This window comes from Mixophyes fleayi, chromosome 3 (genome assembly GCF_038048845.1).
Source record: "Mixophyes fleayi isolate aMixFle1 chromosome 3, aMixFle1.hap1, whole genome shotgun sequence".
In the NCBI taxonomy this organism is placed as follows: Eukaryota; Metazoa; Chordata; class Amphibia; order Anura; family Limnodynastidae; genus Mixophyes; species Mixophyes fleayi.
In genome coordinates this window covers 98274093-98289085 of record NC_134404.1, presented here as the reverse complement: position 1 = coordinate 98289085, position 14993 = coordinate 98274093, and positions in this window count along the sequence as shown.

Sequence of the window (14993 nt, the reverse complement as noted above, 5' to 3'; positions counted from 1 at the left end):
TTCTCTGAACATTTACTGGATGATAAACTGAAGTCTTTTTTAGACATAGGATATTTTTCCCATTAATATTAGTGAGAGAATTGTTTTGTCATAAGTTTGTTATTGGATAAAGAATTCATAGAGACGGAGTCAGCGGATAAAAGGATACGTATAGATTTGGGTTGCCAGTACAATTGATATTGAACAAATTGACTGACCATTTTACAGTCTGTCCTAAACAGCCAACATGTAATTTAATTGATCTGGCAGAATGGCATCTACTGATCCAGAATATGTGGGCAGCGACTGCGACCATATTCATAGCTCAGTGCCTGAATGTTTCAGATCTGTGCAATTTGTCTCTTCAATTATTTAGAGATCAGATTGTTCTGTGACCAGACTATATGACCAGATTGCAGCCTGTATGACTAGCATGAGAGTTGGAGATGAAAATAAACAATGTTAACAGTTTATTTGAAGAAATAAAGGTAATTCTTTGCATGCTTGTGACAACGTTAATAAAACAATTGTGGTTAATAAAAATCAATATCATCAGATGCCGAAGTGACTACAAGCAGTCCAGTTTCAATGTGACTATTAAAAAAATCAATATTATGTACTAAAAATTGGTGTAGAAAAAAATTACTACCAACAAAATACTCATAAATAGACATAATTGAGTGATTAGTGATGTAAAATATGGAAATTTATTGAAATTCACTCTCCGTATTCTTCAGGGGAGCTTGACTTTCCTCGAGATATGCAGATAACCTAAGGTCACTGTTTAAAATTAGAAATAAAATCTACAGTCAGAGAAGGGAGCAAACCCTACAAAACAGGCAGAGAAGATGGAACTTCCACAACCTTTTGTTTGAATGTTCTATTTACATAAGTTGCAATCCAGTAATTTCATTACATGACCAGCACACCACAGGGACTTTATTCATATGATTTTGCTTAAAGAACTCTACCTATGAAATAATAACGGAAGACGCTTTGGGTCCTTGCTTTAACTTTATGTGACCTAGGTTACACATCTTTATCTCAAAATATTTCAGCACCAAACAAAAGTGTTCTAAGGTTACATCTGGCCTGTGGATTGCCATATAGATAGATCTAGAACAAAGCTGCCAGTCGCTGGCTTTTGATAAACAGTGTATAATATCTATTGTGTATTGTGTCTTCATAGTGTTTCCTGGTTCTTAGTAGCTGGAGGTTTGGATAACCAACAGTTCTTTACAACTGAGGGTTCCAAGGAAATGTTATACTAAAAGATGATATACCTCACCCTGACTGGGTTTAGAAGAGATTTTAAGGTGTTTAGATAATGAGATGCAAAGTTGTCCCAATATTCCATTGATGGCTTTGATTGGGCAAGCAAGAAAACAGGTCAGGCAGCCCCATATGTTTAGATGTCACCAGGTAAACTGAGTGCACAGTGACCCCTTATGATCTGGGCCCAATCCCCAAAGAACCAGATAAAGCACCCTTTGTGGCTCTATTGGGTGAACAGCTGGATCATAGAGTTCATGACAAGCTCTATCTCAGATATTGACTTACCCAGCTTTAATAAGTAGCTGTGACCTTATTTATTAACTAAACCTGATTGTCATTTTTATGAATGTTGGTATCTTTTGAAAACTTTGATATTTGTCACATTTTGTGTACTTTTAAAGCAGTATCAGATATTGTCAAATATTTGTGCCCACGTGTCTGAGTGTAGCCGAGTGAGCCTGAAAAGAATGTTATTTGCATTATGGATTTAGCAGAATACTAATTTAAACCAGGGAGAACCCTCTATGACAGCCTTGGACAACCTGTGGCTCTCTAGGTGTTGTGAAACTACGAGCCCCAGCATGCTTTGCCAGACGATAAACTGCCAATAGCTGTCAGAGCATACTGAGGCTTGTAGTTTCATAACATCTGGATAGCCACAGGTTGGCCAGGCCTGCTTTATGACTATTAATATGTGAGAACTCCCAGTATGCCTGGCTTGCTGTAGTGCTAATGCAAAATGTTAATGTCGGACATTAAATAGCAACCTAATTGGCACAGTTTACCTTCCACTGGCTTAAAACATAACAAAATATATAGCTCCACCAATTTTTCACGTTTTGAAGCCTATATTTAATACTAACTTGAATCGTATTTCCATGCATTGTTCATTAAAGCAGCAACTATCTTTACTGATCACCAGCATGAATGAAAATATTATAAATCCCCCTTTCTATCACATGGAAGAAATAAAATGCCACTGCTATCAACTTTACTTAGCCGAGAGACTAAAACCACAGATCCATAGTCCTTCAAGCACTCCATTTCACTACTCAGTAAACTAATATAACAGTAATGAAAAATGCAATATCAGAAAATAATAAAACAGCATAAATACCATGTAGATGGCACTAATGCTTTTTATGTCAAGCCAATCTGTTTGTCTATACACAACATGTGTACATAAAACCTGGAATCACAAAGGACTTAGACAATGAAGCCATGGCTCTTTGATGTTAAGTGCCTCAGCGGACGACATAGGAACAATGCTGCCTCACTTCTCAAAGTCCAATATTTTAACATTTGTTCCTAATTTCAGCAGCTTCATTGTATGTTTTCATTTTGCCATTGTTTGAAAAAGGAAAAAAACAAAAAAAAACTTGCAAGGGCCATAAGAGTTGTAATTTATCTTTTGTCCGATATAATTCGGAGCAGCATGGGCCTGATCAGACATCTGTATAGAGAGAGCATATCTGCACATGATTTTACACCGAGATGTATTATAAGGTCAGTTTTCTTCGTTGACTTAATTTTCCCTGTTAGTTTTATTCATTACATTTGACATATTAAGCTTCTGTATTTTGGCATAAAGGACACAATATTGCAGCATATTGGCAAGCTCATTTACTTTTCACAGTTAGTCTTGTGTCCAAATATGAACCCCCTGGGATTAACACGTGTATATAGACTGCAGGAGAACGAGCCACAGCAGCAGGTGGCCTTTGCAGCCTAATGAACACAGCAATCTGCTGTTACCACTGCTATGCCTTTCACCAGACAATTAGGCAACTAAGCATGTAATTATTCAGCCCAACAAGAAGAGGCTCTCCTCTAATTTCATCTTTTCATTGATGTTTACTCACCCACACTCCCCTTATTAATGAGAGATTTTCCAGTCCATGCTAATTGGTTTCAATAACATTCATTTCAGTTGAAAGGAAATGATTCTGTTAATTGAGAATCGAAAGCATCTTTTTATTTCAAGTGCGTCCTGCTATGGAAATCTGAATACTCTCAACAGATTCGAGCTAATGAAATTAAGTTACACTGTCACTGGTAGTGTGAGGGAAATAAAGTAATTTATTTTCATTGAAGCATGCGGTGTAGGTCGTGAACAATTAATACAGCCTGTTTAGCAAAGCAATTTGGAAAAAAGGGATGTTGAATAAATAAGGTTGCTGTCCTTGGATCTGCTTCCTTAATGCCAAGTTTATTTTAGCGGCTAATTGTTTTTGCCTGGTTTTAAGGATTTCCACTGAGAGTAAGGTTTTATATTGCAAAAGCAGGTATGGGGAATTAGATTATAGTCTTATAGATCAGACTTCTCATTTGCAACAGAATGCAACTGCAAATACTTGGCCTGCAAGAAGCATCATCAAAATATTTGTTTAAAGGATGTGTAAAGTGACATTTAACTGAACATTAATATTATACCAAACTTTTTTATTATTAGATTTAGTGTTTTGTTTGGTTACTCCTCCACTAGCCTCAAACTAAGGGGGTTACACCCTAAATTCCTAGGGCAATATGGTCCATAGAATATTTTGCAATGGGAGTTGCACGATCATGGTAGGGGCCATTCCTATCCAAAAAGGCACAGGCCTAGTATTTTAAAAGCACTAGTTCGTCCCCAATTTTCTTCCCATAAAAACTCAGGAGCAATGCTGCACACACCACTTCTTGGTGATGGCACTGCCTTCGTGTTGCTCTGCATTGCATAGTGGGACAAAGGGAGACATATCTGACAGGGGTCTGATTATGTCGGACAGCAGGACAGTCTTTTAAAATTGAAACAGTCCACCAAAGCCTGGATTACCTATTAAGGTGGTACATCATAATCAAAGAATGTCTAAATTATTTTTATTTTTTTATTTTCTGCAGAACTAAACAGTAATGGGTCATCATATTTAATTTTACATAACATATCATAACATATCAAAAACATGTTTTTAGTGTTACTTATGTTGCTACTTTCCAACAGTGGCGTAGTGGTTAGCACGTCTGCCTCACAGCACTGGGGTCATGAGTTCGATTCCCGACCATGGCCTTATCTGTGTGGAGTTTGTATGTTCTCCCTGTGTTTGCGTGGGTTTCCTCCGGGTGCTCCGGTTTCCTCCCACACTCCAAAAACATACTGGTAGGTTAATTTGCTGCAATCAAAAAAAAAAAAAAAAATTGACCCTAGTCTCTCCCTCTCTATCTGTCTTTCTGTCTGTCTGTGTGTGAGTGTGTGTCTATAGTAGGGAATTTAGACTGTAAGCTCCAATGGGGCAGGGACTGATGTGAATGAGTTCTCTGTACAGCGCTGCGGAATTAGTGGCGCTATATAAATAAATGATGATGATGATGATGATGAAGTGTCAGGGAGCAATATTGAAGGAGTAATCTTCTGTCTACTTACCTAGGTAATTAATATCAAATATGGTATTCCAAATCAGTAATGATCCAAATCATATGGAGTCAGAGATATTATTTTATTATTATATTACATTATTGCACTTTCTTCCAAGCTACATGGGAGTGGCCTGTTATGTTTATCCATAGTAGTGTAGTCCTCCTCTTCACATGCTCTCCTTGGAACAGTCAGTCACGTAGTCCTAACTAGACTGGAGTTTATTGCTTCAAACACTGGTGTTCTCTTCCCATCAGGTGAGGCTGGTGGAATTTCGAATGTAGAAGATGAAGAAGGTTTTGATACTCTATAAGATTAAATACATGTTATAAGAATAAGAATACCTCGTAGCCAATCAGAGAGTTAGAATGTTAACAACAGTGCAGAAAATGTCAACTGGATATGCAGGCAAATTTGAAGTGGAAAGAAGTGTGAAAACTAGTCCTGTGCATTTATTATCCTTTTTATTGTTTGTGTATATATAAGAATTAAAGATAAATACTTGAAAACAAGAAATAGTCTTATATGATAGATCAGTATGGAACTGTACTATTTGTGGTTTCCAAAGATAAATATTTTATAAATCTACTATACTGAATTCTTCCTTTACTTTGTAGTTAACTAGATTACAACTACAGATTATAACTCCTGTTTATTGTACTAACCGTAAAGGAGGACTTCAGCGAGGGCAAGCATTTTTGTTTAATTTGTTAAGTTAAATTGCTTTCACCCTCACTTGTTACTATTGCAGAGCCTCCTCCTCTAGTTCTTTCCACACTACTCATCACCGCCACCTAAACTATCAGTTATGTCGGAGAATTATGAAATTGGGCTATGCTGAAAGTAGATTGCTTGAAGCTGATTGGCTTTCTGAGGCAGATATAGCTGCCAGAGATAGGCAAAGTCCTGCACTGCCACTATTGGTGAGCTGTGTATGGCTAGCTGAGTGTTCTAGTACGTAGAGTTCAGCTATTGTTCAAGTAAATTACTTAAAATTAATATTATTAAAAATAATAAAAATGAAAAATCCATTATTAAAAATTCTATTAAAACAGTAGAGAATTCATGAGGCATGTGTTTTCCTGTGTATCCTTTAAACTGATATAAAGTTACAATATAGACTTTAAATAAATTGTGCCACTTGACAAAGTACAAATCTGTAAAGACTTTTAACTTGTAGGCATTTCACTTAAATTGTGCAGACAGGTTGACAATGTCGTCAGTGTGACTGGCGACATTGACAATGTCGCGTATCACAATGCCAACATTAAAAGAGAATGGCCGTTGGACGTGGCTGCATTGGTCTTTTAATGTTGGTATTAAAGAGGACTCTGAAAATCGTCCCCGCCGCAACAACGTACATATCAGAAACGTGGCAGAGGATGTTGCGCCAGCGGATCTCCTCAAGGCCCTTTTCCTACACCTCCTTCCGGATCTCTCCGAGGCGGACTGTCTCATGGACAGAGCTCATCGAGCCTTGAGAGCCAAACCCACTAGCGTTCAACCTCCAAGGGACATCATAGTTTGCTTGCACTACTTCCGTACTAGAGACCGCAATCTCACAGCTACCAGAGACCAATCTGTTCTTTCCTTCAGAGACATGGATATCCAAATGTCTCAGGACCTTGCTCCTTCCACGATCCAAAAATGAAAGGATCTTTAACCTGTCACTAGAATCCTTCGCCAACACAGTATGCGTTACCATTGGTGCTTTCCTTTTCAGCTTCAAATTTCTGCTGCTAATATTTCTCACTTTGTTAATACCTTGGATCAATGTCAGGTCCTCCTTGCCAAGTTGGATATCCTCCCAGAGTCATCTGATCTTCATTCTACATCTTCATTGACCCGACGCTCAGCGCCTCCTCATCCAGAATGGTCCCGTGCCTCTCGCCGACATGCCTGGGATGCTGAGCCGCCATAGTTTGACTATCGTCTTGTTTTGCTTAGTGTTTGTTTTTCACTTGTTTTGATTTTTCAGGTGGACTTTTAACAATAGATGGAACTAATTGCCTTGATTGGCTGACATTACTGATTTCAGTTTTCGTATGTTTCAATTTTACCACGAAGTTCAACTTCTTGATTCTGATACTCAGTTTTCATGTGTTTCATTTATATTATTTTATTCACCTGTTATATTGCACCTAGTAACTTGATGTTATATTGTTTAACTTTAACTTTGGCGACCTCCTTATCAATCCATTGAAAGATAAGGCTGTACTTATTATTCCCCTCCACCCCCTGAATCACATTGTATTTAAGTTTCTCCAATTTCAGGTCTCCAAATTTATTTGGGCTGGTAAGCACCCTCGAGTTAGGCTTAAAGTTCTGCAGAGGTCCTCCCGGGGTGGGGGACTGGGGATTCCTGATTTCCGATGATACTACCTCTCCACCCAACTCGCTGAATGTGTCCTGTGGTGCGTTTCATCTGTTTCTAGATTTTCGTCTAAAATTGAGTCTGAAGGTCTGGGATTGCTGTCGGCTTCCACCCTCCTATGGCTCCCCAGGACTCATCGCCCTAAACACTCCCTATTCCACCCTATCATTTTGCACTCCCTATCCATATGGGATTCCTCTTCTTAAAAGTATGGCCTGTCGCCTCGCCCATCTCCTGTGATTCCATTATTTAATAACCCGGGTTTCTCCCCAGAAATTAACCATAATGCATTTATGCCTTGGTACTCATGGGAAGTTAGACACCTTAACCACTTATCTTCTTCTTTGACTTTTCCTCAATTCTCTGTCATTCAATTTCGCTTACATATCCCATAAAAACAGTTCTATCAATATCTCCAACTATGCCACTTTCATGCTACTTTCGAATTTCTTCTTTCCTCCCGTCCTCTTACTACTTTTGAATCTCTCTGCTAATGCCAATCCTCTACGAAGGATCTTAATTCTACATTATACTATTAACTTGCTTCCTCTGCTTCAGGCCTCCGAGACTCCCATGAATTAGTGTGGGAAAACGACCTTGGCGAAAGTTTGCTAGATGAAGAATGGTCAGAGATTCACTAGAAAGCTGCCTCCAGTTCGATTTGCGTCAGAATAAAAAATAATGTTTACAAGATTCTGTTTCGCTGGTACTATGTGCCTATGCAACTGCACAAAATCCTACCCGACCTTTCTGATCGCTGCTGGCGGGGATGCTCCCAGGAGGGCTCTGTTCTTCATATCTGGTGGACTTGTCCAAAGCTGACACATTTTTGGTTTGAGATTAAACTCTTGATTCAAGCAATTCTTCAGCTGGCTGTACCCCTGGAGTCTAAATTTTTTCTTCTCCCTCTTGGGGTCCACTTGGAATCTCGGCATCAGAATAAGTTGATTAGACAATTCGGCAGCCACTTGCCAAATTGCAGATGACTGGAGGCAACAGGCTCTCCCTTCTCTCCAGACTTTAATTAGTAGAATCTGGCAGACGCAACGTTTGGAACATATGAACAGCATTATTTGCAATTCCTCAAGGAATTTCGCCAGGGTCTGGTACCCGTGAATCTCTTTCTTTCAGGCTCGCTCACCATTCATATAACCTCCCACTGCCATCCATCTGTCCCTACTATTTCCCCCTTTTTATTCGTGTGTTTCTTCTTCTCACTTTCTGCTTTTTTTTATATGGAAATAGGCACTTTTCCTTCTTTTCATTCTCCTCTTCACTCCCCCCATTTTCTCTCTCCCATCTTTGCTTCACAATATAATCTCTTGGTCTCTCTTTCTATTCATTTATATTCCTATGCTGTCATCAGTAGTCTATTAATGCTACGTTGACCGTAGCCACTATGTGTTTATTTCTTTAGTCTGTTTAGATGTATTCTGATTGTCAGTTGAATAGCTCTTTTGAGTTGACCTTGCAAAAATACAACTTTATAAAAAGTAAAGTACTGACTTGTCCATTGTAAAGCCATATGCACTCTCTGTGAATGAGACCTAAAAGAAAAGCAGGACATGGCCTTCTTGGGGTTGGGGTGCTAGTGGAGGATGTCTGGGTTACTTGCCCAGAAGTGTACTTTGTCTTATACTTGGTGGGAGCACCAGTCTTGGCTCTAGGCAATATAAACACAGTGCAAGTAGTCGTCTAAATCAGGGACCCATGAGCTGCAGGGTTGGATCCTCCACTATCACTTCCATTCCCAGTGCTCATTCAGTAGTACTCCAGGTGACACAGATGATGAATCTGGCTGGACATTCTCTTTTTGACTGTAGCATCTTCCGTCCAGAATGTTCAGAGAGAGATACAGAAGCTGATATACTTAAAAAGCAAATGCCTTTACACTTGAGTGAATGAATATTGAAGACAAAATTCCTGTCATTCACAAAAACATTATCAATACAATGCATGTATATCCAATATTGTTTATAAAATTGACACATACCAATAATATTATTATATATTATTTATTTGAAAATTTTATTTATAAATGTAAGTTGGGGATGCATGAGGAAAGCATAGAAATTATTCATAGGCACTATCAGCATCAAGGCTGTCTAGTTGGTCATAGCCATACAAATGGCATCACAGGGGTGTAACTAGAGCCATAGCAGTCCATATGACTGCTATGGGGCCTGGGTCCTCAGGACAGAAATATGTGCATTTATATGCACCCTTATATTGAATACATTCAGGAGTAATTGAATTAAATAGCCTCACCTCAAAGTCTATTTTTCTTTTAAAATGGCTTGTTTGTATATCATCCCTTGGAAGAAACATTTGGAAATCTACCCAACTTTTTGGGTGGTTGCTTGCTTTAGTGAAGCTGTCTCTATAGCTGATTAGAACAACCTATCCTGCACTGAGGGTAAATTAGTGTTCTGTGTCAGCACAATTCTGTGTCATGCTGTAAAAACATGGTGCAGTGATTGCATCAATAGCACGTATTTACCCGGAGCCATACAGCTACAACACCACAAGGTATTGCAAAGCTCCCAACACCAGGAAGCTCCTGACACAGCTGGAGTCGCAGGCATATAGTCAGAGCTGGATTAAGGTTCTGGGGGGCCCGGGGCACTTAAGACAGGGGGGCCCCATATTGTCGAATATGATATTCATTTTAAACAAATAAACAGGCAATGCTATGTGCACTACTGTTAGATGCACACAACTCTGCCTTCACAAGAATAACAGTGTGAAGTAGGACATACCTCCCAACTGTCCTTGTAGTCAGACCAAATCCTAACTAAGTGAGACAGTCACCCAAATTCTGGACAGTCCCACCATATTGAGAACAGTTGGAAGATGGCCCTGCTCTCTCCTACCTGCTGTTGTCACTTTCACCACCTGTGGCTGCTGGTGTCTTAAGCTCAGTTGCTGCTTGTGTAGATTCTGGAATGTCGGGGCCTATTTTGAAACAAAAACAGGTACATAAAGTTTAGGAGTCCCCAAAGAGTCCGGTTAATAAATCAGTAGCACAACCTTTAATAATTAGGCCTCCCTCCCTGCAACCAGCCCCAAATTTGGAATTAAATTAAATTAATACTATTCACTTTTAATAATAGAACTATTTTCCCCAAGCAGCCCCGACATTAAATTAATAGCGTACACATTTAATAAACTTCTTTCCCTCTCCACCAAACAGCCTGGTGTAAATGAATAGCATTTACATGTAATAAATAAACCTATTTTTCAAAACCATTGCCAACATTTTATAATTCATATTCACATTTAATAAATAGCACTCCTTCTCCCCAAACTCAAGCACACATTAAATACCTCACAATCACTCCACAAATAATTAACAAAATAATCTTACTATATGTAAGTATATATTGGTTATCCCTAACAGCCTAGTCCAGCTAAGCACTAGCAGGCCTGATTTGTTGCAAGGCAACAGAGCTAGCATGGAGGCATATTACATTTTGTACATTATACGTTTCCATATAAAGTAAGTGTATGTCCTCTTTAGGAGAGCTAACAGAATGAGTGGCCATAATTTTGTCATTTTTCCCATAATGCCCACTTTTAGAAATGCTACTTACCTGGGGCATGGAGAGAGGGTCCACAATAAATAGACAATCTAGGTCTGAGCACATCGTACTTCTCTGTTCTCCATTTATATCCCCAACATCCCACTCCTCAATCCTCTTCTTCATCTTAATCCTCTATCTTCCCTCTCACTCCTCATTCCCCACCTACTTAGCATCTTCAATCCCCTTCTCATCAGCGTTGGTTTCCCTTCCTGGGTTGTCACTCTGCAACCCCCTCTATTTGTATAATCACATCCTCCTTGTCCATAATCACCCCCTCTCCTTGTCCATAAATCACCCCCTCTCCTTGTCCATAAATCACCCTCTCCTTGTCCATAAATCACCCCCCTCTCCTTGTCCATAAATCACCCCCTCTCCTTGTCCATAAATCACCCTCTCCTTGTCCATAAATCACCCCTCTCCTTGTCCATAAATCACCCCCTCTCCTTGTCCATAAATCACCCCCTCTCCTTGTCCATAAATCACCCCCCCTCCTTGTCCATAAATCACCCCCTCCTTGTCCATAAATCACCCCCTCTCCTTGTCCATAAATCACCCCCTCTCCTTGTCCATAAATCACCCCCTCCTTGTCCATAAATCACCCCCTCTCCTTGTCCATAAATCACCCCCTCTCCTTGTCCATAAATCACCCCCTCTCCTTGTCCATAAATCACCCCCTCTCCTTGTCCATAAATCACCCCCCCTCCTTGTCCATAAATCACCCCCTCCTTGTCCATACATCACCCCCTCCTTGTCCATAAATCACCCCCTCTCCTTGTCCATAAATCACCCCCCCTCCTTGTCCATAAATCACCCCCTTCTTGTCCATAAATCACCCCCTCTCCTTGTCCATAAATCACCCCCTTCTTGTCCATAAATCACCACCTCTCCTTGTCCATAAATCACCCCCTCCTTGTCCATAAATCACACTCTCCTTGTCCACAATTATCCCCTTCATTTTCATAATCACCTCCTCCTCTGGCTGAAACACACACAGACACAGTCACACACACACACACACACACACACAAAGTTTCACACACACAGAAAGTCTCATACACACAGTCACACACACAGAAAGTCTCACACAAACACACACACACAGAAAGTCTCACACACACACAGTCACACACACAGAAAGTCTCACACACACAGTCACACACACAGAAAGTCACACACACACACACAAAGTCACACACACAGCAGATCTTAACTTACCTTATCCCCCACAGACAGGCAGGGCAGCTCTTCTCTGCTCCTTCTCACACTGTCATCTACACGCAGCTAAGGAAGCCCAGAACACTCAAAAAAAAAAAAGCAAAAGCTTACCTGTGCTTATAGTGCCGACAGAGCACTTAAAAACGGAACCCTGTGCTGCCCCCTGTAGACTGACATTTGGGGGCAGCAAAAAGAGCCACAGCTGGTCCGGGGGCCCCCTGAGAGAGGGGGCCCGGGGCACATGCCCCCTGTGCCCCCCCCTTAATCCGGCCCTGCATATAGTGCACCCAACTGCACCACAGACGAGCCGATCTTAGCCTGTCCCAGGCCCCAGCAACCTGCAGACCTCCCCATTATTCTATAAGAAAAATGAATAATGCAACTGCGCACTCTGCGCTATAAAAAATGCCAAGAGACTTGTGGATATTATTTAAATAATTTTATTAAACCTCCATAAAACATATACACAATATCTCATTATTCTCATTGTGAGTATACACATAGTTAAGAATATTATTTTTAGAATAGTACATTTAATCCCTCCAGCATTATAGAGACTCATCTTGCTATATGTCTGTCCAACCAGCATTCTTAATAAGATGGTTGTATAAAAAAATGATCACTTATGGAATGACATATATATTATTGCCCAGAAGTCTATGCTGAATTTAGAGTAACTTATTCAGGGCTGTAACTAGGGCTGTGCGATAGGGGTGACTGCCCAGGGTGCAACGCTGAAGGGGGGCGCAGTTTCTGAATATTTTTGGTTCATTTGCTTAAAATTGCTCACTTCTTCCTGGTTCTAGCTGCCAGGGAAACAGCCGGAACTTTATCTCCAGCCCCAGCGTCCCATTCATTGTCAGGGCAATCAGGACACTTCTTCCCCTGTCGCAGCACCTGCCAAGCTGTGTGACAGCTGGACGGTGCAGGGTGATTAATCAACAGCCCCCTCAGGCTGATTTCTGTAGGTTCTGATCCTACATTTGCATTGGGCCACTCTTGTATTTACGGCAGGGAGAACTTATCCTCCCTGCTGGTTATAGCTTCTGTGATCCACATTGCTGACCAGTTCCAGGTTTACCTGTGAATACCCTGCTTGTATCAGACTGATATCTCTTGTGACCTTCGCTTGTTTTGGATCCTGCTTCTTTGCTGATTACCCCTGACCTCTGCCTGTTTATCGGATAACCCTTGCTTGCAACCTGTCCTGACCTTTGGCCTATCCCTGTTTATCCTGTCTGCTATGGACCCATGAGCCTTGAACGGTTCCTGGATTTGTCACTTGTATTCTCCTCCTATCTCCTGCACCGCTGTATCTGTACATAAGCTCCTGCTACGCAAGAGTTAAGACCTGGGGGAATCCAAGTACCTGTGAGCATCACAACCTCTACCATCTGTTCTAGGCTTTCATGTCAGTACCGTTAGCCATAACACTAAGGAATCAACGTTGCACTGGCAACAGGTTAGGACTCCAGGAAGTCCTTTTATAGTAACTATTATCCACTGATTGGAGGCTGTGGCCAGCTAAGCTGAAGCAGCACTCTGACCTCCTGAGAGGGATCAGGTGACTGGATCCAAGATGGCAGCACCCAGGCACTGGTTTTGGAGGGATCTCTGGAGTGGAGACAGACTGGGCAGCATCCTGCAGAGAGATCTGAGACCAGCAAAGCCTGCGGATCGCAGGGACAGCTTAGAAAGATAGCGAAGGTGTAAGTAAGAGGACCTGAGAGCCTGGTGCGTGACATATAATAAATATTCTATCCATTCTCCTGATAGACTTAGACCACTCCCCTGGCCTTGTCCCCAGTTTTTTCTGCCTTGGCCACGTCCCCCAATCTAATGATATTTCCTCAATTTGCTTGCAGTAAAAACTGAAATGAGGTTGTTGCAAGTATTGTTTATGTGGTGAAGTCAGTTCTGTGGGATAGATATAACTTCAGTGATGGAAGGCAAAAGCCCCTTATAATATCACTATGTGTTCTAATAAATTCTGCTCACTCCCAAATACAACTCCCCTATGTAATTATTAATTTGTTAAAAATGAAAAATGCAATGTTAAACTGTACTGAACTTATACATTATTAAATGTTGAATATTTTTTCTAAACTTGTACTGGTCGGTTCATGTTTATATATATATATATATATATGTATGCATGTATATATATATGTATATGTATGTGTGTGTGTATATCATCATCATCATCACCATTTATTTATATAGCGCCACCGTATATATATGTGTATATATATATATATATATATATATATATATATGTGTGTGTGTGTGTGTGTGTGTGTATATATCTACTATCTACTATATAAAAGCCTAGTGGCATGTGTATGTGTGTGGAAAAAAACAAACCAAGCTGCAGCGCCATCTGCTTGGTGAAGTTATACACGGACCTACTAAATTCTTAGTGTGTGTGTGGAAAAAAAACCTCAGAAAGGGCTGAAATTTGCTGCAGCGTCACCTGCTGGGCGGAGTTATACACTGAGCTACTAAATTTCTTAGTGTGTGTGGGAAAAAAAACTCAGAAAGGGCTGAAATTTGGTATACTAAGATGTTTTTAATTTGTTAATTTAATTTGTTAATTGTTAAAAGTGTTTATAAAGATTTTAAAAAAATATATATATATTTCTTGAAGGAGAAGTGACAGTTGGGAGTGGTTGGTGGTTGCCGGGGGGTGACAGTGGGGAGTGGTTGGTGGTTGCTCGGGGTGACAGAGCGAGAGGAGTGTGATACTCAGGACCGCTGAGAGAGATTCCTGTGTCTGGATAGACATCTGGATAGATGTGGCGATAAAGATGAAGGATGAGGTGATGGAGAAAAATGATGAGGTGGTGACATGTGGACAAAACCACGTTAAAAAAGGACGCTTGAGTCAGGAAGTAACGCTCTTCCCCTGAGGAGGCTTGGCCTAGCCCCAAATGCATGACAAGAACCTTTTTAACACCTTAAGTAGCTTGATTTGACTAGAATGCATGAGTATCATGCACGGGTTAACTTTTATATATATATATATATATATATATATGAACATATAAATATATACATATAAATATGTGTGTGTGTGTATATATATATATATATATATATATAGATAGAGAGATAGATAGAGATATAGAGAGAGTATAATTACATATATTATGGTTTTATTTAGAATAACATAGTT